Source organism: Mobula birostris, chromosome 9 (genome assembly GCF_030028105.1).
Source record: "Mobula birostris isolate sMobBir1 chromosome 9, sMobBir1.hap1, whole genome shotgun sequence".
Lineage (NCBI taxonomy): Eukaryota > Metazoa > Chordata > Chondrichthyes > Myliobatiformes > Myliobatidae > Mobula > Mobula birostris.
Window position 1 is genome coordinate 26,465,756 of NC_092378.1, and position 26,895 is coordinate 26,492,650.

Here is a 26,895-nt window from a genome sequence, read left to right on the forward strand (position 1 = left end):
TATAGCCTATTATCTTTGGTAATTGCCTTGAACTAAGGAAGTTGTTAATCATCAGCCAGAATGGTCAGTCTGGCATCACTCACATACACCAAACTAGGTGAGGACATCCAATGTCTTTTACTGAAAAACGTTAATGAATCAGATAGGTTTTCTGAAGACCTGGCAGTTTATGATTAACTTTACTGAAACTACCTTTTTAATATTCTAGATTTAGTTTAAATTCTTTGATTTACTACCGTCGGCCGTCATGAGACTGGAACCCCTATCTCTCTGTCAGTGGTCTGGAGCTATACACTACCTAGAGATTAATTTTCTTGCAGACATTTACAGAAAAAGAAAGAAATACTAGAATTTATTAAAACTATACATAAACAAAGTGACAAACAACCACTCTGCAGAAGAAGATAAATTGTGGAACTGAAAAATAAATAAATAATACTGAGGCTGTAAGTTGTAGAGCTCATGAAATTGAGTCTATATGTTGTGGAATCAATTCAGAGCTGAGGTGAGTGAAGTTATCAAAGCTGGTTCAGCAGCTCAAAGGTTATAGGGTAATAACTGTTCCTGAACTTGGTGGTGTGGGACCTAAGGCTGCTGTGCCTCCTGCCCAATGCAAGAAGTGTGCATGGCCTGGGATGGTGGAGGTCCTTCATGATGGGTGCTGCTTTGTTGTGGCAGTGCTTCTCGTAAATGTGCTCAGTGGTGGGGAGGGACTTACCTGTGATGGGCCACTTTCTGCTGACTTTTCCGTTCCTGGGCATTGGTATTTCCATACCAGGCAGTGATGCAACCGGTTAGGATATGCTCCACTGTGCACCAACAGAAGTTCGTCAAAGTTTTTGGTGACGTGCTGAATCTAATTAAACTTCTAAGTAGGCAGAGTGACTGTCCTGCCTTCTTTGTGATGGCACTTATGTGAGTCCCAGGATAGATCCTCTGAATCATCCAGAAATTTAAGGTTACTGACCCTCTCCACCTCCGATCCCCTAATGAGGACAGGTTCATGGATCTCCAGCTTCTTCCTCCTGTAGTCAATAATCAACCCTTTTGTTTTGCATATGCTGAGTAAGAGGTTATTATTGTGGCACCATTCAACCAGATCTTCAATCTCCTTCTGTCGGGCAATGCATCTTGTGAGCTTTATTTTCATTATAAGTATGTGTTTCCCAGCATCCTAACATCTATGGAGCACTGTTTCAACAATTTCGGCAGAAAATTCACCAGAGGATCTGTGAGGAATGAACACAGATACTACTGTTTCATGTTAGACAAACCATTCCATTTGTGTTGTTAAATGTATGCTAAATATAATTTAACAAACAACCTTTGTTACTTAGCAATCTAAGGAGGCAGCGTAAGAGATTGAGCAATACAGCACAGTAGGGGCCCTTCGGCCCACGATGTTGTGCGGACCTTTTAATCTACTCCTAGATCAATCTAACCTTTTTCTCACACATACTCTTCCATTGTTCTTTCATCCATGTACTTATCTAAGAGTCTGTTATGTATCTGCCTCTATCAGTACACCTGGCAGTACATTCCTTGCACTTGCCACTTCCTGTTTAAAAGCCTAACTCTGACAAACCCCCTATACTTTCCTCCAATTACCTTAGAAGTATGCTCTCTCGTATTTGCCACTGCTGCTGTGGCAAAAACAGAAAGTTCTGGCTGTGCACTCTATCCATGCCTCTTATCATCTTATACAAATCTATCAAGTCTCCTCTCATTGTTCCTCGCTCCAAAGGGAAAAGCCCTAGCTTGCTCAACCTTCACTGTCAAACATACTCTCTAATCCAGGCAGCATCTTGATAAATCTCCTCTGCACCCTCTCTAAAGCATCCATATACTTCCTCTAATAAGGCAACCTGGACTGAATCCAATACTCCAAGTGTGGTCTATGTAAAGCTTTATGGAGGTGCAATATTACCTCGTGACTCCTGAACTTAGTCCCCCAACTAACGAAGGCTAACACATGAAATGCCCTCTTAACTACCCTGTCAACTTGCAGAACAACTTGAGGGATCTGTGGATGTGGACCTCAGGATCCCGCTGCTCCTCCACACTGCTAAGAATCTTGCCATTGTGTATTCTACCTTCATGTTCGACCTACCACAATGTATCGTTTCACACTTTTCTGGATTGAACTCTATTTGCCACTTTTCAGCCCTGCTCTACATCCTGTCAATGTCCCATTGTAATAACCGTCCACACTGTCGCCTACACTACCAACCTTCATTTCATTTGCAAATGTACTAACCCATCCTTCCACTTCCTCATCCAAGTTATTTGTAAAAATCACAAAGAGCAGGGGTCCCAGAACAAATCCCTGCAGAAAAATTGAAGCACTTATCACTTTAATGGATATTTTATGTACTGTATAAAATTCTACCTTTCTATGTAATTTCATTGCACCCACTACAAAAAAAGTTGATATCGTAAGGGTCAATCAAACACAACATCTTGCTAATACTTTTTGGAGTTCCTCATTTTGCAGGATTCAGCATGTTAAGAATCTCTGTTAAATTTTCAACAGTTATGTAGATTTGGATAATTAATTTAATTATCAAGATCTTGTAGATATATCACCATGCCAGTCCATCAGTTTCGTGACATAACTTATCTATGACAACTATAAACACGTTAAATGTTGCCTAACAGGTCTGACATTCATCTTTGTTGTAATTTGTATTGTTGACATTAATGGGTGCTGTGTTCTTTCAACTACAAAGTGAAAAATGTTATGATCTATCAACTCTACTATTCAAGTATTCAGTCAAATTATGGTTTTGGATGTGATCTGTGTTACTCATTGCTAACTTCGTTGGAGAACAACATTATTGATTATGGTATGTGCCACAGTCTGTATAGCTGGTAATCCTATACATTTGATATGTTTATTGTTATAATGTGGCATGGGTGTAACCTATATTCCTCCTTGTTCTTTGTTGTGTCATTGCTTGAGGTGAAACCTGCTTTGATTGTAATTGCCTAGTAACCATGTGCTTTAACATAATTATTTCTGACAGTAGTTATTTACCTGGAAGATTTCACTGTTGCCAAATATTGCTGGCTCGATAACTGTGACCAATATACTGTTACCAGAAATATAAAGAATTATACATCTTTTAAAATTAATTTTCATGATAAAACATCATATTGAACATCTGCAGTGCATTGGCTTAGCAATAATAAATCTAAAACAAATTGTGTTCAAGTTGGAACTGTGAGTGACTTGGATGTGGTCTTGTAGGTAGTGATATTCCATAAAGTACATGCTCTCAAGGTGCAGCTTTAGGAAATGCCATTGATAAATTGTGGCAACACATATCAAAGTTGCTGGTGAACGCAGCAGGCCAGGCAGCATCTCTAGGAAGAGGTGCAGTCGACGTTTCAGGCCGAGACCCTTCGTCAGGACTAACTGAAGGAAGAGTGAGTAAGAGATTTGAAAGTGGGAGGGTAAGGGGTATAGTCAGTGTGGCTTCATCTTTACAGTAGAGGAGCATGCCATCAGGTTGGAGGCTACCCAGACAGAATATAAGGTGATGGCATGAATATTGACTTCTCTAACTTCCGCTAATGCCCCACCTCCCCCTCATACCCCATCCATTATTTATTTATATACACACATTCTTTCTCTCACTCACCTTTTTCTCTCTCTGTCCCTCTGACTTTACCCCTTGCCCATCCGCTGGGTTCCCCCCACCTTTTCCTTCTCCCTGGGCCTCCTGTCCCATGATCCTCTCATATCCCTTTTGCCAATCACCTGTCCAGCTCTTGACTCCATCCCTCCCCCTCCTGTCTTCTCCTATCATTTTGGATCTCCCCCTCCCCCTCCCACTTTCAAATCTCTTACTAGCTCTTCCTTCAGTTAGTCCTGACGAAGGGTCTTGGCCCGAAACGTCGACTGTACTTCTTCCTAGAGATGCTGCCTGGCCTGCTGCGTTCACCAGCAACTTTGGTGTGTGTTGCTTGAATTTCCAGCATCTGCAGAATTCCTCGTGTTTGCGTTGATAAATTGTGGAATAGGATTACAAGTAGCAAATGAATGGAAGGATACATCAGGTAATGGATTAGGTGCCAGCCAAAGTGATGACAAAATGCTGCATTCTCACAGTGAAGACTTCTCTCCAATCTACAATGGTTAGTTTAGCTCCTTTTGTGCCAGACCTCAGCTGAAATGTGTTCTGAGAAAATTACCAGGTACATCCTGATCACTAAAACCAAGGCAATTCATTCTGGCTGTTTCCAATCAAACAGTCCACCTTCAGTTATCAGCAGAGTGGCATTATTCCTCAATAACCTGCTCACGGAAGCCTATTGTGGGTTTTGCTGGGACTGCTCAGCTATACACCTCTTAGTTCAAACATGGGCTGACTTCCAAAGATCTGCTGAGTGACTTCATTGACATCAGGTAGCATTCAGCATTGAAATATCCTTATAAAACTAAAAGAAGCATCAAAGGGAAAGTACACAAATCGTAGAACTATACAGCACAGAGCAGTCTGTTTGGCTCACGATGTGCCAAGCTAATTAAATTCACAAATGAGTGCCTAACTAAACTAAACCCTTCTGTATACACAATGTCCTTATCACTCCAATCTCTGCATGTTGATGTACTGGAACATTTCTTTTGTGCTGCTTCCACTACCATCCAAGGCACCGCATTCCAGGCAGTCACCATTATGTAAAAAAATAACTTATCCTCCACATTTTCACTGATCTTGCCCCCTCTCACCTTAAATGCATGCCTACTAATATTATGCATTTCTACCCTGGCAATAAGATACCAGTTTTCTATCAATACCTCTCATCATTTTATGGCTTCTATCAAGTTCCATCTCAGCCTTTACTATTCCAGAGAAAACAATTCAAGTTTATCCAGTCTCTACCTATTACGTGCCCTCTAATCCAGCCAGCAACATGGTAAACTTCATCTGCATCTCTCCGATACCTACACATCCTTCATATAATGGGGCAACCAGAATTGAATGCAATAGTCCAGATGTGGTCTAACCAGAGTTTTATAAAGCTGCATCATAACTTCTTGATTAGTGAACCTGGTGTCTTGACTAATAAAACAAGCATGCCATATACTTCTTTTCTTACCCTATCAACCAGTAAGCAACTTCCAGGGAACTAAGAGCTTTAACCCTAAGATCTCACTATACATCAACATTGTTAGAACTTAAGACCATGAAACCATAAGACATAGGAGCAGAATTAGGCCATTCAGCCCATTGAGTCTGCTCCACCATTCCACCATGGCTGATCACAGATCCCACTCAACCCCATACACCTGCCTTCTCGCCATATCCTTTGATGCCCTGACTGATCAGGAAACTGTCAACTTCTGCCTTAAATATACCCAAGGACTTGGTCTCCACCACAGTCTGTGGCAGAGATTTCCACAGATCTATTACTTTCTGGCTAAAAAAAATTCCTCCTTACTTCTGTTCTAAAGGGTCACCCCTCAATTTTGAGGCTGTGCCTCTAGATCTGGATACCCCTACCACAGGAAACATCCTCTCCACATCCACCCTATCTAGTCCTTTCAACACTTGGTAGGTTTCAATGAGATTCCCCCCTCCCATCCTTCTAAATTCCAGTGAATACAGGCCCAAAGCTGCCAAATGATCCTTGTGTGTTAACTCCTTCATTCCTGGAATCGTCTTTGTGAACCTCCTCATCTTTGTGAACAACACATCCTTTCTGAGATATGGGGTCCAAACCTGTTGACAATACTCCAAGTGAGACCTGACTAGTGTCTTATAAAGGCTCAGCATTGTCTCCTTGCTTTTATATTCTATTCCCCTTGAAATAAATGTCAACTTTACATTTGCCTTCTTTACCACAGACTCAACCTGTAAATTAACCTTCTGGGAGTCTTGCTTGAGGACTCCTAAGTCCCTCTGCACCTCTGATGTTTGAACCTTTTCTCCATTTAAATAATAGCCCACACTATTGTTCCTTTTACCAAAATGCATTATCATCTATTTCCCAACACTGTATTTGATCTGCCACTTTTTTGCCCATTCTTCCAATTTGTCTGAGTCCTGCTGCAATCACATTGCTTCCTCAGGACTACCTACCCCTCCACCTATCTTCGTATCATCCGCAAACCTTGCCACAAAGCCATCAACCCCATTATCTAAATTATAACAATGTGAAAAGCAGCAGTCCCAATACTAACCCTGAAGGAACACCACTATCACCGGCAGCCAACCAGAAAAGGCCCCTTTTATTCCCACTCACTGCCTCCTGCCTGTCAGCCATTCCGCTATCCATGCCAGTATCTTTCCCTGTAACACCACAGGATTTGATCTTGTTAAGCAGCCTCATGTGTGGCACCTTATCAAACAGCTTCTGGAAATCCAAGTAAATGACATCCAGTGCCTCTCCTTTGTTCACCCTGCTTGTTACTTCATCAAAGAACTCTAACAGATTTGTCAGGCAAGATTTCCCTTTACAGAAACTATGCTGACTTTGACTTATTTTATCATTAGTCTCCAAGTACCCCGAAACCTCATCCTTAATAATAGACTCTAACACTTTCCCAACCACTGAGGTTAGGCTATCTGGCCTATAATTTCCTTTCTTTTACCTTCCTCCCTTCTTAAAGAGTGGAATGACTTTTGCAATTTCCCAGTCCTCCGGGATCATGCCAGAATCAAGTGATTCTTGAAAGATCATGACCAATGCATCCATTATCTCTTCACCAACTTCTTTTGGAACTGTGGGATGTAGTTCATCTGGTCCAGGTGACTTATCCACCTTAAGACCTTTAAATCTGCCTAGCACTTTTCCCTTTGTAATAGCAATGGCCTCACTCCTGCTTGCCTACACTCACAGACTTCTGGCACACTGCTAGTGTCTTCCACAGTGAAGGCTGATGCAAAGTACTCATTAAGTTCATCTGTTATTTCTTTGTCCCCCTTTACTACCTCACCAGCATAATTTTCCAGTGGTCCAATATCAACTCTCACCACCCACTTACTCTCTATATAACTGGAAAAAAACTTTTAGTATCCTGCTTTATATTATTAGCTAGTTTGACCTTGTATTTCATCTTTTCCCTTCTTATAGCCGTTTTAGTTGCCTTTATAAATCAGAGCATTGAGTATAGGAGTTGGGATGTAATGTTAAAATTGTACAAGGCATTGGTAAGGCCAAATTTGGAGTATTGTGTACAGTTCTGGTCACTGAATTATACGAAAGATGTCAACAAAATAGAGAGAGTACAGAGAAGATTTACTGGAATGTTACCTGGATTTCAGCACCTAAGTTACAGAGAAAGGTTGAACAAATTGGGTCTTTATTCTTTGGAGCGTAGAAGGTTGAGGGGGGACTTAATAGAGGTATTTAAAATTATGAGGGGGATAGATAGAGTTGACGTGGATAGGCTTTTTCCATTGAGAGTAGGGGAGATTCAAACAGGAGGATATGAGTTGAGAGTTAGGGGGCAAAAATTTAGGGGTAACATGAGGGGGAACTTCTTTACTCAGAGAGTGGTAGCTGTGTGGAACGAGCTTCCAGCAGAAGTGGTAGAAGCAGGTTCGATATTGTCATTTAAAGTAAAATTGGATAGCTACATGGACAGGAAAGGAATGAAGGGTTATGGGCTGAGTGCAGGCCGGTGGGACTAGGTGGGAGTAAGCATTCGGCATGGACTAGAAGGGCCGAGAAGGCCTGTTTCCGTGCTATAATTGTTATATGGTTGTATGGTTTTGTTGGATTTTAAAAGCTTACCAATCATCCAACTTCCCACTCACTTTTGCTACCTTATATGCCCTTTCCTTGGCTTTTATGCAGCCCTTAACTTCCGTTGTCAGCTACAGTTGCCTATCCCTACCATTTGAAAACTTCTTCTATGGGACATATCTATCCTGTGCCTTGTGAACTATTTCCAGAAACTTCAGCCATCTCTGCTCTGCCATCATGCTCACCAGTATCCTCCTCCAATCCACATGGGCAAGCTCCTCTGTCATGCCTCTATTCCCTCTATTCCTTTGCAATACTGTAGCCTGTGACTTATGCTTCTCCCTCTTAAATTGCAGTATCAATTCAACCATATTATGATCACTGCCTCCTAAAGGTTCCTTTACATTAAGCTTCCTAATAAGATCTGGGTTATTACACAACACCCAGTCTAAGATCACCTTTCCCCTAGGCTCAAGCACAAGCTGCTCTAAAAAGCCATCTCATAAGCATTCAACAAATACCCTCCCTTGCGATCCAACACCAACCTGGTTTTCCCAATCCCCTTGCATATTGAAGTCCCCCATTACAATTGTGACATTGTCCTTATTACGTGCCTTTTCCAGCTCCCTTTGCAATCTCAGCCCCACATCTTGGCTCAATATGGAGGCCTATATATGATTCCCATAATGGTTTTTTTTACCCTTGCAGTTTCTTAACTCTATCCACAAAGATTCCATATTCTCTGACCCAATGTCAGCTCTTTCTAAAGATGTAATTCTATCTCTTACCAACAGAGCCATACCACCACCTATACCTTCCTGCCTGTACATTGACGTTAAGCTCCCATCCATGGCCTTCTTTCAGCCCTGAGTCAGTGATGCCCACAACATCGTATCGACCAATCTCTAATTGCACCACAAATTTGTCCATTGAAACAGGGTTGATCACCTGGCTTGATACCAGTGGTAGAGTGAGGAGAATGCTAGGCTATGAGGTTACAGGTAGGTGCTGCTAATGGTCCACAGTGCCTTATCAATTCACAGCTTGAGCTGACTCATCTCATCTGAGCCTATCCAATAGAATACTTTAATTGTGCCGCACAATGTAATGGAGTCCGTTCCCATTGTGAAGATAGGACTTTGTCTCCATCACGGTTGCCTGCTGTTCATAATTACCAATGCTATAATGGACAGATGCATCTGCCACAGGTGGATTTGGTTAGGACAAAGTCAAGCAAATTTATTCCTCTTGTTGGTTCACTTGCTGTATAGCTGTGTCCTTTTGGAATGGTCCAGCTCAATCTGTGGTAGTGCTCCCAAGTGAAACTTGGTGGTGGACATTGAAGGGTTCATTTTGAAGCCATATTTCTTCCATGTTTCTTCTAAATATTGCTCTGTATAAAGGAATACTGATATACCAGTTGAGGGAGGATACTGAGTGATAATCAGAAGGAGCTTTCCTTATCTATGATTGACCTGGTGCCATGCGACTTCACAGGGTGTGGAATCACTATCAAGGCTTGTCCCTACCACCTGTATACCACTATGTGGCCCCTTCTGGTTGGTCTGGCTTATCAGTTGGACAAGTCACCCCCAAGAATGGTGATGGAGGAGTCTGGCACGAGGCTTGCAAAATATAATCCTGTAAATACAACTTTCATCACTGTTGTTTGACATGCCTGTGGAACATCTCTCAATTTTGACATCAGTGAGGATCGCTTTGTAAATTTGACTAAATTGGGAATAACTTTGCAATTCTGAACTTGACACTGAAGTTGATACCAGGTAACCCATCCAACTTAATTCATTAACACAAGACTCTGCGGATGCTGGAAATCCAGACCAACACACACAAAATGCTGGGGACATGGCAGGCAGCATCTATGAAGGGAAATAAACAGTTGAAATTTCAGGCTGAGACCCTTCATCAGGACTAAAAGTTTATTCTCTCTTTGTAACTGTAATGATATAATGGCTCAAAAGTTCAAATGTTCATTTTATTGTCAAAGTATGCATATACAATATAGCTCTGATATGCATCTTTTCCAGATAGCCATGAAATACAGAAAGACCATGAGAGTTGTTGAAAGAAAAGACACCCCAGCGCAAAAAAGAAAAAAGACGCACAAACCCCAAAATCCACCCCCTCTGCAGAAAACAAAGGCAGCAATAGCAACAATTCCCCAAACCCTCCCCTGCAGAAAAACAGAAGAACAATAACAATCCTCAACCCCCCCATTCGCAGTAAAAACAGCAACAATAGCATCAAAACCCCGATCCCTAACCCCCACAGATATAAAAAAAATTAACAGATCACCCACCCACCAATTGCCCACAAGAAAAAAAACATTGAAAAATTGAAGGAGACCAATATAAAGTGCAGTCCAATCATCATATAAATCTCAGAATATCAAAAACATCCTTCCGTCAGCATATGAGGAGAGCAGCTACTTGAACTTGGTCCTTCTGTGAAGAGTGACCGACATGTCAGGTCCAAATGCTGCCGACCCAGCTGCTGACCAATGTTGCCCCGTAAGCGTCCATCGGGAGCGGTAGCTGACCCTCTTCGCATACACCTCGATGCTTCAGTCTTCCTCGTCACTTCAAGATGGAGTTGTTCTTGACTCTGAGCCCCATCTCAGGTCTCGCCCACAAGTCAGCTTGTGTTCTTGGTCCCTTTAGGGTCCTCGTCTCTGATCTTCTCCGCGAAACAGCTTTCCAGACACAATAGAGCAGTGGGTCATCCCTTCGAGTTCCAAACTGCACGTCACAGGCTCCAACAGTTTCCATAACACAAACGAGACTAAAAGAACAAAGAGGATGTGTTGAAAATGGGAAATAATTGAAGAGATTTGCTATCTGGAAGATGTTGCCCAAGGAATTGTTGTTCACTGGTGCCATCTTGACATTTCCAAGCCAGTTCATGTGACATTTAAAAATCAACCTCACGGTTGAACGTGGACTCATCTGTGGGCCAGCCTAGGCATGTATAGTAGTTTTTCTCCCATTAAGGACATTAGTGTTACGTTGGTTGTCACAACCATTCATTACTTCTCATGGTCATCTTTTCTAAAAGCTAGCCACTCTGCATTTTTCCATCCACATTCCTGGATATTACTTTGAACCTGAGTCTCCTGTTTACTAGTCCAGGTGTCATCTGCATTTAGCAGTTCGGTAACTTCATCATTGAGATGTGGCTATATCAAGCTTCAGTGAAGCCTGGCATTGTAATGGTGGAGGTCAGAATGATCAATACAGCGGCCTGACTGAGGATTGAGCAACACCTTATATTTCGACTGGGTGGCCTCCAACCTGATGGAATGAATAAATTTCCAGTAATTGCCCCCCTTTCTCCTTCACTATTCCCCATTCCCGTTTCCCTCTCTCACCTTATCTCCTTACCTGCCCATCACCTCCCTCTGGTTCTCCTCCCCCTTCCCTTTCTTCCATAGCCTTCTGTCCTCTCCTGTCAGATTCCCCTTCTCTAGCCCTTTATCTCTTTCGCCAATCAACTTCCCAGCTCTTTACTCACCCTTCCCCCTCTCAGTTTTACCTATATCCTATGACATCTATGGACATCTTCCTCTCCTCCCCCCAGCCCTCTTACTCTGACTGCTAATCTCTTTTTTCCAGTCCTGATAAAGGTCTTGACCCAAATCATCAACAGTTTATTTACTTCCATAGACGCTGCCTGGCTTGCTGAGTTCCTGTAGCATTTCGTGTGTGGTACTTTGATTTACAGCATCTTCAGATTATCTCATGCTTATGATTGAAATCAGTTCTGCTTTATGTTTTACACTCAAGTGCTGAAATTATCGTAACTAATCAACACTAAGCATTCCTATAATGACTGACTTTTGTTTGCATTTGTCTATCCTGGAGGTACTAACCTAGGAGGGAGAGCAGTACTAACCTAGGAGGGAGAGCAGTACTAACCCAGGAGGGAGGTCAGTACTAACCTAGGAGGGAGAGCATGGCTGCTGGAAGATTAGGGCAAATTCAAATAGAGGACAGTTAAAAATGCCCTTAGCACTTGGACCTGCTTGACTGATGACTGAGTTATAGTTATATACGAATGTATAATCAGAATGCTGTCTTCCTGAAAGAGGTTAAGAAATTTGTGACCTACGGAGTCTTTGTCCCTTCCCTGGAACAAAGCAATGCCAGTAAACTTTTGGAGGGTAGATGGCTGGACTGCTGTGAGTCCCTTTGTACAATGGACAAATTGATGGCAATAATCTGAGCTGCCAAGGTAGTATTCTGACATTCCACTGCAATACTCAACTGTTGGCAACTGCTGCCACCTTCCTCGGCTTTCTCATCCGTGACTCCTTTCCAACCGCCTTGACCTTCCACCACGAACCAAAGTGCAACCTTTGAAAGACATGGAGCCTCCAATATCCCATCTATCTTCTTGGCCTTAATCAAGGGGTTACGGGAGAGTACTGCACTGAAGTAATAGGATAGGCTAAGGCTTAGATGTCCGGCACTAAGGAAATGCATAAACACTATTTATTTACAGCTACATTGTTCTGCTTTTGTTTGAAAAAATAAAAATGTCTGGTATGCTTAGACGTTTTGCAGAATACCCCAGTAACAGAGGGAAGATGACATGGAAGAAATTGTCTGGATATTTAACTGCATGGCATTCATTTTTCCAGTACTACTTGACTAAAAATCAATTTAACCCAGAGCAAAGCATGTTTGCAACAATTTCCAAGTCAGATTGGCCTAATGGTGACAAGATATTTCATGAGTAACCTTTGAAGCACAGTACAATTTCACATCAGGGATGCGCAAGATAAAATGATTCCCCATGTAATGCACATTTTGGAGTATTTACAGGAAAGCCTAAACCACAGACCCCTTTTTTCTGGTAGTGTTATTCTTCGGATATTCCCAGGACAAAATGGACTTAGAACCACAATGCTGACTTGTAAGACATATAGATAAGTCAAGTACATACCCAAACCTTTGGGCGTTTGCATCTCCTCATGGCCTTGATTTTCTGACTTCCCTTCCCTACTAATCTGCTGTGTCCCACTTCTCTCTGTTGAACAATCCACCCTTCAATCCGTCCCAACAACCTCCCCAACTTAACGTGCTGCCAGATTCCAGTGCAGCCTGCTGTTACCAATGCTATACATTTAACAACACCTTCCCTGTTCCCCTGTGGTGACCTCTGACGTTGCAAGTTAAGGACTAAGAAGCATTTTTAAAGGGTTCTAACTCCCAGTGGTCTCCTTTTTGTGATTACAATTGCTCTTGTAAAATCCTGAGAATTCACTGAGACATAACAAATATGTATCCAAATGGGTAGAGGTTTATTTACAAGGCAGTGCACTCACTATTTATATGCTGAGACTTTAGGATATTTTGTGAACAGAATGTCCTGGACTGTTTGTGAAGCCATTATATTGTTCGTGATCTATGCAAAGCACCATAATCCTGCTTGGATCAGAGTATAAACAAACAACCACAAATATAGAGAAAGCAGTATGTTCCATGCTTAAGATATATTAAACTCTTCTTCCAATGTGTAAACAGGGCTGAAGTACAAGTAACGTGTCAATATAGAGTCATAGAGTAACTCGGCACTTGTACAGGCACATTGCCCCAAGGAGTCTATGCCAACCAGGTGCCACCCAGCTAGTTCCAATTTCCTGCAGACAATCCATATCTCTCTAGGCCTTTCCCCTCCATGTACCTACACAAGTGATTCTTAAAAAACTCTATTGCACCTGCCTCGACTAATTGAAAGGGGCACGCACATCTCATTCCATACACTCACCACCTGTGCATGAAGAAGTTTCTCCTCAGCTTCCTTTCAAATCTTTCCCTTTCCAAAGTTCAAATTTCAAAAGTTAAAAGTAAATTTATTATCAAAGTACATATATGTCGCCATATACAAACATGAGATTCATGTGCTTGCAGGCGTTCTCAATAAATCCATGATAGAATCAATGTAAGACCAAAAACTGAATTAGAGTTGGACTCCCCTACCCTGGAGAAAAAGACTGTCAGCATCCACATTATCAATGCTTCTCATAGTTGTAAACATTTCCATAAGGTCACCCCCTCGTTCTCTTACGTTCCAAAGAATAAAGATCTAGCCTGGCCAACCTCTCCCTATAACTCAGCTCTCTTATCCTGGTAGCATCTTTGTAAATCTTTGCTGCAGACATTAATTTGGAGTCTTCCTGATCTCCTTACAGGTTTTGTTGTTTTAAGTAATTTTGAAATATCTGGACTGGATTTGAACTCAAAGAATGTTCTGTTATTCTGCCCAACTGGCTTGGCATTGGTAGATCAATTCCTGAAGTCTGCAGTAGTTCCAGTCAGAGGCAACTTACTTACTTAGAGAAACTGTGCGGAGTTGGCCTTCCCGGCCCCTCAGGCCACAACGGCCAACAACCCCCAATCTAATCACAGGACAATTTACAATTAACTTACTGTGGGAGAAAACCCACGCATTCCACAGGGAGGATGGACAGACTCCTTACAGATGATGTCGGAATTGAACTCTGAACTGTAATGCCCCAAGCTGTAATAGCATCGCGCTAACTGCTAAGTTACCGTGGCACCCAAACTTTATGGTAAGGTGTTTCAACTTAGACTTCGTTCACCTCTAGCTGATATCACTCACCCTACAGTGCAGATTCCATCTGCCCTGAAGTCTTGAAAATTTTACCAGACTGGATTTCCTTTTTTTATATATTCACTGTCTGTTCTGTGTAGGGTATATGGCAGAACTAGCTGAAGTGTCTTGACTTATTACCCAACAATATCAGTTTGCAAGTTGATTCACTAGTTTTGAATTATAACCTTTACTTGAAAGTCTTTCTATTGGCTGACAATACTGCTTGTGACATATAATATATACTGCGCAATTCCAGTTCCTGATTGTATGAATGACCATGGAACTAAGTTTTCCTTTCTTTTGTACTTTCAGATTGCCACTGAAATTGATTTTGTTGTTTGTCTTAGCTCTGGATCTATTGCCTGTTGACAGATGACCTTTCTTTTGGCAAATGAAACTCTTGGCTGTTCTAAACTGACAGGCCTAAATTAAGAGATGACCTTTGCAAAGAAAACAATTGTTTGAACTCGCCTCTCCAGTATACTTCAGAATCAGTTTTACAGGATTTGACTCGGGTACAACTCATTTAGCATTCCTGGGTGTCATTTCCATCGACACAATTACTTTGCACAATTTTAAATGGCAGGTTTTGCATATTTAGTAGTTTTACCTAAATTTGTTCATTTGCTAGTCCACACACAAGCTCATGTCATAAGGCAGTATCTAAAACAAAAGCAAAAGTACAATGCAGTATTAAGTTCTTTAATAAAATAATGTACTTCCTAATTTTTTTCAACCTGCTTCTGTCTCCCTGTCCTAAACAAACAGGTTTCAGCTATTTCTAACCACTTCAAACTAATCTAGTTCCTTGCATCTCTAAAGATTATTTTGTTTGGTACAAAAAGGTATGTCATTGTGCCATTTATTTCTGGCCCAATCATTGCCATGATTATTGTTCATTTTACATATGCATATTGTGCATAGATACTCTTGGGTTATCTTCTCCATCAGTCCCCAGAATATCATGTGCTTCAAAAATAATGCCCATTCATTTGACATGAGTTGTGTGGTTCTCAAGTTTTTCAGTGGGGCAGCCATATTGGCCTTTCCTATCCAGTGGTGACATGGCTAAACCTGGGGCATATGATAATCCAATGATAGATCAATACTGCTAGGTCTTGCGACTTTAACATGCTGCACTCTTGTCAGGTTGCACAGCCACCTGAGGCAAACAAGATTCTGAGTCACTGATCACTGGAAAATGTTACAAAACATCAGTTTTTGAAGTCTAAATTCACCCAGGTCTTTCATCACGAGGAGTCAACGCTGTCTTTTTGTAATTATGCTCATCATGGATTTATCATATTTTCTGATTGCACAAAGACACAGCAAACATATACTCCAAGAAGTAGATGTTTATTTATAAGACAACACACTAACTATGTCACTGTATACATGCTGAGAATAAGACTTGCTTCAAACTGACTAAGACCATAAGATACTGGAGCAGAAATAGGCCACTCGACCCATCAAGTCTGCTCGCCATTCAATCATGGGCTGATCCAATTCTTCCAGTCATCCTCATTCCCTTGCCTTCTCCCTGGAGAGTGTCTGTGGAGCTGTTTCAAAAGCAGGCATTCCACATAATTTTGCAGTCCAAAAGGACCACAATATAGCAGGTTTGTAGAAAATAGCATATTAAAAAGTACATTTCAGCTCTCTACCCTGAACTGGAATGAGTTGCCAACCCTAGAGGAAATAAACTACTGTCCTTCAGAAACTATTCAAGTATTGGCATTTGGACTTCCAGAGGATGTATATCTCCTGGATATGTAGAATGTTGATGTTATAGTACCAATCATAAGAATGTAGTTAATTACATCCAATCTGAAAATTCAGAGAGCAGAGATTTTTGTTTATTTCTTGACATTTTATCCCTTCGGCTCCCTCTTTATTATCTTCTGAGTAATTTTACTCCAATATTGTTCCTAATCCTAGTTGAATAGATTGCTCCTGAATAACTAGGAGCTGTGAAATCTTGCTAATCCCACCCATTCTTTAATTCTGTTTTCTTCTTCATCATCCTATTTCTCACTTTCATTTCTTCTGGGAAGGATTCTAGCCGTCCTCAATGAGAATTCTGAGGTAAAACAGTTTGGATGATAGTCATGGATGCAGAGCTACACCATGCGAACTACAACAATGCAGCAAAAATGTCCCAAGATCCCTCACAGTTCTATCAAGCCTAATTTGATGCCAAGCTAAAATAATAAAGTATATTTGGTTTAATTTTAAAGAGGGAAAAAAATAGAAAAGTGGGCAGTTTTGGAATTGAGAACATTTATGTATATAGACACACCACTAATGGTACAACAATTACATTCAATGATAATTAATAAGAAATAGATCAAAGAGAAAAAATACCCATAACGATTTTAAGATTGGAGGAAAATACAGGAATATGGAGGGATAAGATAGTGAAATAAAAATACTGCTATGTCATAATAGTGCAAGTTTGGTAAGCTATTAATTCATGTGGAAACAGGATCTGAAGCACTGAAGATAATAAAATAAATTAATTAGTAACTGGCATTGGGTCAAGATGAATGGTCTCGGCTCTAAACAGCATCTATGGAAAAAAGTGCAGTTGACGTTTTGGGCCGAAACCCTTCGGCAGGACTGGAGAGAAAAAGCTGAGGAGTAGATTTGAAAGCAACACACATCAAAGTTGCTGGTGAACGCAGCAGGCCAGGCAGCATCTCTAGGAAGAGGTACAGTTGACATTTCAGGCCGAGACCCTTGGGTCTCAAAACATTCCTAGAGATGCTGCCTGGCCTGCTGCGTTCACCAGCAACTTTGATGTGTGTTGCTTGAATTTCCAGCATCTGCAGAATTCCTGTTGTTTGAGTAGATTTGAAAGGTGGGGTCAAGGGAGAGAGAAGTACCAGGTGATAGGTGGTGGGATGGAGGCACTACTGGAATTTTGAGAAATTGACATTCATGCTGTCAGGTTGGAGGCTACCCAAACGGAATACAAGGTGTTGTTCCTCCAACCTAAGTGTGGCCTTATCCCGACAGTGGAGGAGGCCATGGATGGACATATCAGAATGGGAGTGGGAAGTGGAATTAAAATGGGTGGCCACTGGGAGATCCCACTTGTTCTGTCGGATGGAGCGTAAATGCGCACCCCACCAGCCTCCGCATTCAGCACATAATTCTCCGAAACTCCCACCAACTCCAACTGGATCCCACCACAAAACACATCTTTCCCTCCCCCCCCCCCACCACTTTCTGCTTTCTGCAGGGATCGCTCCCTACACGACTCCCTTGTCCATTCATCCCTCCGCACAGATCTCCCTCCTGGCACTTATCCTTGCAAGCGGAACAAGTGCTTCACTTGGCCCTACACCTCCTCCCTCACTACCATTCAGGTCCCCAAACGGTCCTTCCAGGAGAGGTGACACTTCACCTGTAAGTCTATTTGGGTCATATACTGTGTACAGTGCTCCCAGTGTGGCCTCTTGTATATCAGTAAGACCAGACATAGATTGGGAGACTGCTTCGCCAAGCATCTATGCTCCATCCACCAGAACAAGTGGGATCTCCCAGTGGCCACCCATTTTAATTCCACTTCCCATTCCCATTCTGATATGTCCATCCATTGCCTGCTCCACTGTCAGGATAAGGTCACACTTGGGTTAGAGGAACAACACCTTATATTCCATTGGGTAGCCTCCAACCTGATGGCATGAAAATTGATTTCTCAAACTTCCAGCAATGCAACCGCGCCCCCCCCTCACCATTTCCCATCCCTTTGTCCCTCTTTCATGTTATCTACTTGCCTGCCCATCACCTCCCTCTGGTGCTCCATTCTCCACACACACACCCCTTTTTTTTCTATGGCCTTCTGTCTCTCACCAATCAACTTCCTAACTCTTTGCTTCATCCCTCCCCCTCCAAGTTCCACCTATCACCTGGCGTTTCTCTCTTCCCTCCCCCCACCTTTTAAATCTACTCCTCAGCCTTTTCTCTCTAGTCCTGCCAGGCCCGAAACTTTGACTGTACTTTTTTCCATAGATGCTGCCTGACCTGCTGAGTTCCTTCAGCATTTTGTGTGTGTGTTGTTTGGATTTCCAGCATCTGCAAAATTTCTCTTGTTTCCAAACATTAACTGTTTATTTTGCTCTGCTGATGCTGCCTGAATTGATGAGTTGTTCCACCAGCATTTTATTTGTTGCTCAAGAGTTCCAGCATCTGTAGAATCTCTGGTGTTTATGATATTTAAAAGCATCACTTTCAGATATGCCTTTGATTTTTCTGAATGTATACTGTACTCAGACCCGGCTGGTGGCGTAGTGGCATCAGCGCCGGACTTTGGGACGAAAGGTCCCGAGTTCAAATTCAGCCAGCTCCCTGCACGCTTTCCATCTGTGCTGGGTTACGAGCTGGTGATCTCCTTGGAAACTCACCCAGCAGAAGGTAATGGCAAACCACTGCTGTAACTTGCCTCGTACACGGTTCCCCACTACGTCAGAGGGGCGTGGAGGGAAATTGTCCGCTAACTGGAGAAACTCCAGATGCAGCATACCTTTCCTTCTACTGTACTCAAAAAATGCTTTTATTAGGATCTGTTGTTGGTATTTCATACACTGCAATAATGATTAAACTATTACTGGCATTAGTAATTATGAAATGATACTGCATGTATTTGTGTTCAAAAGCTGCGATATTTGTAAATGATAGTTGGTGAGAAATAAGCAGTGAGTCAATTCAGAACTCTTTTGCTCACTGTGGTTTCCAGGATTCAGGCTTGGTGATGCCAGAAATGGCCAGGAGGAGTGAAATTGAGTGTGAGTGTGAGAGCGTGTGTGTGTGTATGTGTGTGTTTAATCAGTATATGAATATACTCGACAGGACATTGTCTGACCTCATCAGATACCATCCCAAAAGATTTATTTGGGGATAACCTCTCCCTCAAATATTTCCACAATAATTCACATACTAAGCAAAATATAAAGGATGGATAAAAGTTAAACAGTACTTACTTAAAACCACAGAGTATATACTCTGCAATCTTCACCTTCTGTGCCAGTAAACTCATGATGCCTGTTGTATTCGCTTGCACTTAAAATTCTTGTTACAAAAGTTTCAACCTTCTTCTAAAACACTCAAACACATTAAGAAACAAGTATACTGCAATATAATTTCCCCAAATGAGTACACACGCACCCTCTAGCATTCTGAACGGTCAGTAACCATCTTTTACAACTAGTGGCCCTGCTTTACCAAGCTGCGCAAAACTGTCTTAGAGCTGGTCCTTTACACAACACACATGCACCAGACTTTTATATCTATCATTTCAGCTCTCCACTGTATTCTTTGATACTTTGTGATCCTGTGGTCAATGGTTCAATTGTTCTGTTGTAATATGAACAATGTTGCCGGAGAGACACTTGAAGCTAGTGGATACAGAAGTGTTTTATTCTACAAAGTGAGACTCTCTTGGAGGAAGAGACCTATTTGACCCAATATTACATGACATTTTATATGCCAAAGATCAGCAGGACGACAGCAGGACATTTCTATAGTCACGATATATATACAATACTTCCTTTGAATTACATATAATTTTCACATACTAACTTCTTTGCACTCACACTCAAGACACCCAAAATGAATGTTAATCAGCATTGTCTGGTTTTCAATCAACTGGTGTCCACAGCCCAGAAAAACAATAGTTAACTATTGTTCAGGGAAGCATTTCAAATTTAATCTACAGTCCACATTCATGTCTGAAGAATAGCTGTTGCTGAACTTAATTATTCGTTATATACACTAATCTAAGAATACGCCCTAAGAGTTGAATGGTTCAATTTAATATCAGAAAATGTATACAGTATACAACCTGAAATTCCTATTCTTTGCAGACATCCACAAAATAGAAGAAAACCCAATGAATGACAGAAACGTCAGAACCCCAAAGACCCCCTTCCACGCACAAGCCGCAGCAAAAATGTTAACCCTGCCTCTCTTCCTCCCCCCCATTTGCTCCAGCAAAAGCACCGATCCCTCCCCATACCATGCAAGCAACAGCAAAGCCCCCAAAGAGACCATGATCAAGATCATCAAAACACTACTCTCCATCCCAACACTTCAATATCTCAGACAGGCTCTCTCTCACTAGCAAGGGGGAGAGATATATCACTCCAGCAGCAAATGAGAGCAGGAGACCAGCAGCTCGCTGCTTTGATATTACAATCTGCCGTGTCACTTCTCTGAGTCCCCCGACTCAAGGACCAACAGACTCACTCACCATCGAGAGGGAGAGAGAGAAAGAGTGAGTGCAGGGGCCTTCTGCCTGCTGTCTCTAAGTTTCAATATCCCCCAATGCTTCAGTGACATCGGCGAGGAACTGGATCATCCATGGGGCCGCACCCCGAAGGCACACGTCTTCCAGGCCTCACCAGGAGATATTGAAACACCAGGCCGCTCGGCAAGTCAGAGAATGAGAACCCACTGCCTGTGGAGAACCGTAGTTTGAGCTACAGCTGTAGATCACAGACTCTAACAGGACCCCAGCCACCTTGCAAAGAAAAGAGAGACATGAGAAGAGAAGAACAAGCTGTTTCACAGACGAACTGGAAGAAGTTGCCTGTCTGTAAAAAAAACTCTGCTACCATCTTTTCTAGCTCCTCCCACTTACTCATTGACCTGAATGGATCTAAGCATGGGTACTACTCTTAAAAACATTCATCCTCTTAGAGTGCTTAAGTCGCTGGTCACACAGTGGTTATGAGTATATCTCAGGCGAGCCCCCAAATATTGTGCCCATTATCGAAGCCACCAAAGATACTGAAGCTGGTGATATAGAAGTCTTTTTTCATAACAAGAAGCAAGCATCATTCTGGAGACACTTTCAGTAAAGGCTCACAAACCCAAGGGTACATCACATTTTTATACTCTTAAGATCAAAGGTAACAGTAGATGATCCAAATATGAGCAAATCTGCAGGTGCTGGAATTTCAAGCAACACACATAAAAGTTGCTGGTGAACACAGCATGCCAGGCAGCATCTCTAGGAAGAGGTACGGTCGACGTTTCAGGCCGAGACCCTTCGTCAGGACTAACTGAAGGAAGAGTGAGTAAGGGATTTGAAAGTTGGAGGGGGAGGGGGAGATCCAAAATGATAGGAGAAGACAGGAGGGGGAGGGATGGAGCCAAGAGCTGGATAATTGATTGGCAAAAGGAATATGAGAGGGTCATGGGACGGGAGGCCTAGGGAGAAAGAAAAGGGGGGGGGGAAAACTCAGAGGATGGGCAAGGGGTTTAGTCGGAGGGACAGAGGGAGAAAAAGGACAGAGAGAAAAAGAATGTGTGTATATAAATAAATAACGGATGGGGTACGAGGGGGAGGTGGGACATTAGCGGGAGTTTGAGAAGTCAATAATCATGCCATCAGGTTGGAGGCTACCCAGACAGAATATAAGGTGTTGTTCCTCCAACCTGAGTGTGGCTTCATCTTTACAGTAGAGGAGGCCGTGGATTGACATATGAGAATGGGAATGGGACGTAGAATCAAAATGTGTGGCCACTGGGAGATCCTGCTTTCTCTAGCGGACAGAGCGTAGGTGTTCAGTGGAACGATCTCCCAGTCTGCGTCGGGTCTTGCCAGTATATAGAAGGCCACATCGGGAGCACCGGACGCAGTATATCACCCCAGTCGACTCACAGGTGAAGTGTTGCCTCACCTGGAAGGACTGTCTGGGGCCCTGAATGGTGGTAAGGGAGGAAGTGTAACGGCATGTGTAGCACTTGTTCCGCTTACAAGGATAAGTGCCAGGAGGGAGATCAGTGGGGAGGGATGGGGGGGACGAATGAACAAGGGAGTCGCATAGGGAGCCCCCTTTTCTTTCTCCATAGGCCTCCTGTCCCATGATCCTCTCATGTCCCTTTTGCCAATCACCTGTCCAGCTCTTGGCTCCATCCCTCCCCCTCCTGTCTTCTCCTATCATTTCAGATCTCTCCCTCCCCCTCCCACTTTCAAATCTCTTACTAGCTCTTGTTTCAGTTAGTCCTGACGAAGGGTCTCGGCCCGAAACATCGACTGTACCTCTTCCTGGAGTTGCTGCCTGGCCTGCTGCATTCACCAGCAGTGTGTTAGTAGATGATCCAATACAATTTTGATAGTTACAGTGATTCCATTTCCTTCAATATTTTGGGTTGACAATGTTTCCTTTGAATTACATATCTACAGTGACAGACAGCGCTGAATATTCACGTACCTTTGTCACAAAGTCATTCACACAAATAGTCTAAAAGCTTCTAGGGGCAGAAATCCTAGACACACAAAATTAAAGTTGTCAGTGCTGCCTCTGAGTACACAAATATCATAAATACACAAAAACTGTTGACTGCCTATTCCTGTGATCATGTTTGATATGCTAATTAATAACATCCATCTGGTCTGCCAGCTTGAACTCAGTTACAATGGTGCAAATAACTAAGCCATGTTGCCTGGTTTGATACAAGCCAATTAACACAAACCCATTGTCTTAATGATTGGGTGTTGCTTGGTCTGTGGAGCAGCCTGTGAAGTCACTTTAATTTACTTCTTGCTATTTTAAAAAAAAACAAAGGCTAATTGCAAGCTTCATGAACTTATTTAGATTTACAAAAAGAACTGAACCCTGGTTCTTGTTTCAAATATTATCTGCTCCATTCACATAACTCCAAGATACTCCCCAAATACAGCAACTCAGATGACCAGGCGTTACAACAACTGTGTGCATAAGGGCATCGCTGAACACGACATGTCAAACTTTGAAGTGGATGGGCTATGGCAGCAGAAGACCACACCAGGCTCCACACCTGTACATAACAAAGTGGCCACTGAGGGTCTGTGTGTGTGTGTGTGTGTGTGTGTGTGTGTGTGTGTACTGTACATTGATAAACAGAAGAGATGGTCTGCAACCTGTAATGAAGATTGGGGAGAAGACATTGTTCAGTTAGGGTACATCTAATTTCATCACGGATATTACAAATGTTTAAAAAATAGTCTTGAGCAGCTTGTTACTCGCAAAATTTATTTAATCCCTGATATGGAAGTCTTGCCTTTGGCAAAATTCTTCCTGTTTTTATTTTCTTACTTCATGCTCAGTACTTATATCTACAGTGAATATTATGCAAAGGCAATCACACAACTGCAGTTTATCTGAATCCTTGATAAGTATTTGTTTTGTATGAAGTATGAAACACCACCATTGTCATAAATTCGGTTTGACAATTTTGATTTACAAATTCTTTTGATAATATCACGTTTTATTGTTAAAAACATTACACAGCTCCTTAAAATGACATAATAGACTTAAAAATCCTTATCTGCAATGCTATTGTGATTCACTATCACATTAAATACATGGTGTCTTTGGTTTTATGAAGCAATGTGTATCCTGCTTTATAGGAAAATTAATTTGATTTGGGCTTTTTGTTAAAGCAAAGTACTGACTGAAAGTTTCAGGATACTGAGTCAGCCTTTAAATTTAGGATTTAAGAAAAGATCTCAGCTAATTGTAGTTGCTCAGTTGAAAAGAGGGATGTCGTTGCTTACAAAGTAGAAAGCAAACAAACAAATTCCTAAAGAGGCCTGTAAGATCATAAACCGATTCATAGTCTGCTCAGAGTCAAAGATTCAAAGGAGAAAGTGCGCATTTCTACCAAGTTCATGTTCTTCAGGATGAACTGATTTGTTTAGGAATTAGATTGCTTGTGGCTTTATGATATAGTAGAGATTAAGACTGAGACAGATTTAAGGTGTGCCTTTAAATTATCCATTTTAGAGTATGGCTGTTTGTCAAGACTGGCTGTCCCCAACCTGACAATCAGTATTCTGCTTCTCCAGGCACATCTTCTCTTTGTTTTACTACACAAAACTCCTACATTTTAATCTGGAGGAGACAGGTTGGCTGAAAAATGTTGATTATTAATTGTTGCAAAAATACTTCTGATCTAAAACATGTACCGCATTTGCCGACATAAGTCAGGCATACACTGATTTAATAAAATTGCAATCTCCGCTTGGAAGTCAAAAGAGCCATGCAAAAAACTTGCATTCTTTATTATTTAAAGATAATTGTAAATTATGGTGGTTAAAGTGGCTAGCCCCATGAAGGCATATCATTGTACAAAAATAGCCATGTTTGTTCATTATATTGCTGCCAGCATATTAAATTTATGCTCCCAACTGATGCTGTCAATTCTAGGGTGGGACTTGAATCCACAATTATCTGACTCGGAAATGAAGATGGCAGGCTGATTCAGAGGAAAAATAATTCTGGATCTTCATTTTCCACAGGCAGTAATGTCATGTCTACTGGGATACAGTGAAAAGCTTGTCTTGCATACTGATCATACAGATCAAATCAGTATACAGTGCATTGAGGTAGAACAAGGTTTAAAAACAATGTAGAATGAACTGCGACAGCTACAGAGAAAGTGTAGCGCAGGTGAACAAGAAGGTGCAAGATCATAATGAGGTAAATTGTGAGGTCAAGAGACCATCTTATCATACTTAGTCTTCTAACAGTGGGGTAGAAACTGCTCGAGCATGGCAGTACTGCTTTCCACTTTTGTAACTTCTACCCAATGGAAGAGGGGGGAAGAGAGAAAGTCAGGGGTGTGTGGGGTCTTTGATTATGCTGCCTGCTTTACCATAGCAGCAAGAAACATAGACAGAGTCTGTACAGGGAAGGCTGGTTCCGTGATGTGCTGAGTTGTATTCACAACTCTCTTACAGTCGTGTACAGAGCAGTTACAATACTAAACCAGATAGGATGTTTTCTATGGAGAATCAATAAAAGTTGCTAAGGGTCAATTTCTTTAGCTTCCTGAGGAGGTACAGGCATTGGTGAGCTTTCTTGGCCATGGAGTCTCTGTAGTTGGACCAGGACAGGCTACAGTATTGATAATGTTCAAAAGAGTTTGGGGTTCTTTTGGGACTTTTCAGCAGGGTTCAATCATCACAATTTATTGGGCATTGGCAAAGTCCCATAACAGGAAGTTAGGTTGAAGCAGAGCGACCACTGTAGGAGCGGCCTAGTGTGAGTGGACCAGTGTTAAACTAGTTAATTTGAGACTTTGGCTCAAGAGACTTAGGCGAGAAGAAGAAAAGAAACGTTTCTGGTACGTTTCTTTATTTCTTTGTGATTGAGTGCATAGCTGGTGTCAGTCATAGAGTCAGTGTGGTGCATTCTTCGTGTGGGAACTCAGGGAGACTCTCCCTGATCTGCATGAGGTGCATCCAGCTGCAGCTCCTTATAAACCTGTAAGAGAATAGGAGCTGCAGCTGGATGACCTAAGGCTCATATGGAAGAATGTGGAGGTGACAGATATGGTAGTCAACCCACAGTTGCAGGAGGCAGGTAGGGGGTTACTATCGGGAGAGAGAGGGGGAATAAGTAGACACTGCAACATATCCCTGTGGCTGTTCCCTTCAATAATAATTATACTATTCTGAGTACTGTTGAAAGAGGTATAACCTACCGGGGAAAGCCACTGTGACAACATCTCTGGCGTTGCATCTGGCTCTGTGGCTCAGAAGGGAATGGGAGAGAGGAGGAGTGCAGTGGTGATAGGGGATTCACTAGTTAGAGGAGCAGACAGCAGATTCTGTGGATGTGAGAGAGACACCCATATAGTATATTGCCTCCCAGGTGCTAGGGTCAGGGTGATGATGAGCAGCCAGAAGTCGCAGTACATATTAGTACCAATGATATGGCTCGGAAGAAGGATAAGGTCCTGAAGGGAGAATACATGGAGCTAGGTAAGCAGCTGAAAAGCAAGACCTCAAGAGTAATAATCTCTGGATTGCTGCCCGTACCATGTGTTAGCGAGGCTATGAATAGGATGGTTTGGCAGAATGTGTTGCTAAGTAATTGGTGCAGGAACAGAGTCTCAATTCTCTGGAGCATTGGGATCTCCTCTGGGGAAGAGATGACCTGTATAAAAAAATGTTTACGTGTGAACTTGAGGGGGACCAAAATCCTTGTGGGCAGGTGAGCTAGGGCTGTTGGAGAGCGTTTAAAGTAATTTGGCTGGAGAATGTGAACAGCATGTAAAGGCAGAAGATGGGGGAGATGGTATACAAGATGACTCTTAAAAGAGGGGTCTTTTAAGAGACACCTGGATAGGTACATGGAGCTTAGAAAAATAGAGGGCAATGGGTAACCCTAGGTAATTTCTAAAATAAGTGCATGTTTGGCACAGCATTGTGGGCTGAAGGGCCTGTAATGTGCTGTAGGTTTTCTATGTTCCTATGTTTCTAAGACACAGTGGTTAATGAGACTGTGATGAAGAATAGGCAGTTGATAGGGCAAAATTACAGTCAGTGGGATGGATTGAAGTGTGTCTTTACACTAAATAGTAAAGGGATGGGTTCAACAGATGGGAAAAATTAGGATAAAATAACTGAGAAGGAGAGTGCAGGAGTGTTTACAAAATTCTCCAGAATAAATAAAAAGACAAAAAGTTTAGAAAGGGATGAGAGTTTAACTTCCAGTAACATGGAGGCAAAATTGAAAAGAGTGATGAATATACGGCTGAAGGTGTTAATTTTGAATGCAC

At 42.1% G+C, this 26,895-nt stretch overlaps 1 long non-coding RNA gene across 1 annotated transcript in view; it reads right to left on the reverse strand.

Moving 5' to 3' along the window:
- Window positions 1-10,025: 10,025 nt before the first annotated feature.
- Window positions 10,026-26,895, reverse strand: part of LOC140203341 (uncharacterized) — a 170,283-nt gene continuing 153,413 nt past the window's right edge. Inside the window, exon 4 of the long non-coding RNA XR_011887345.1 lies at window positions 10,026-10,500. This is a non-coding gene — a long non-coding RNA (uncharacterized lncRNA). The remainder of the gene's footprint in view (window positions 10,501-26,895) is intronic.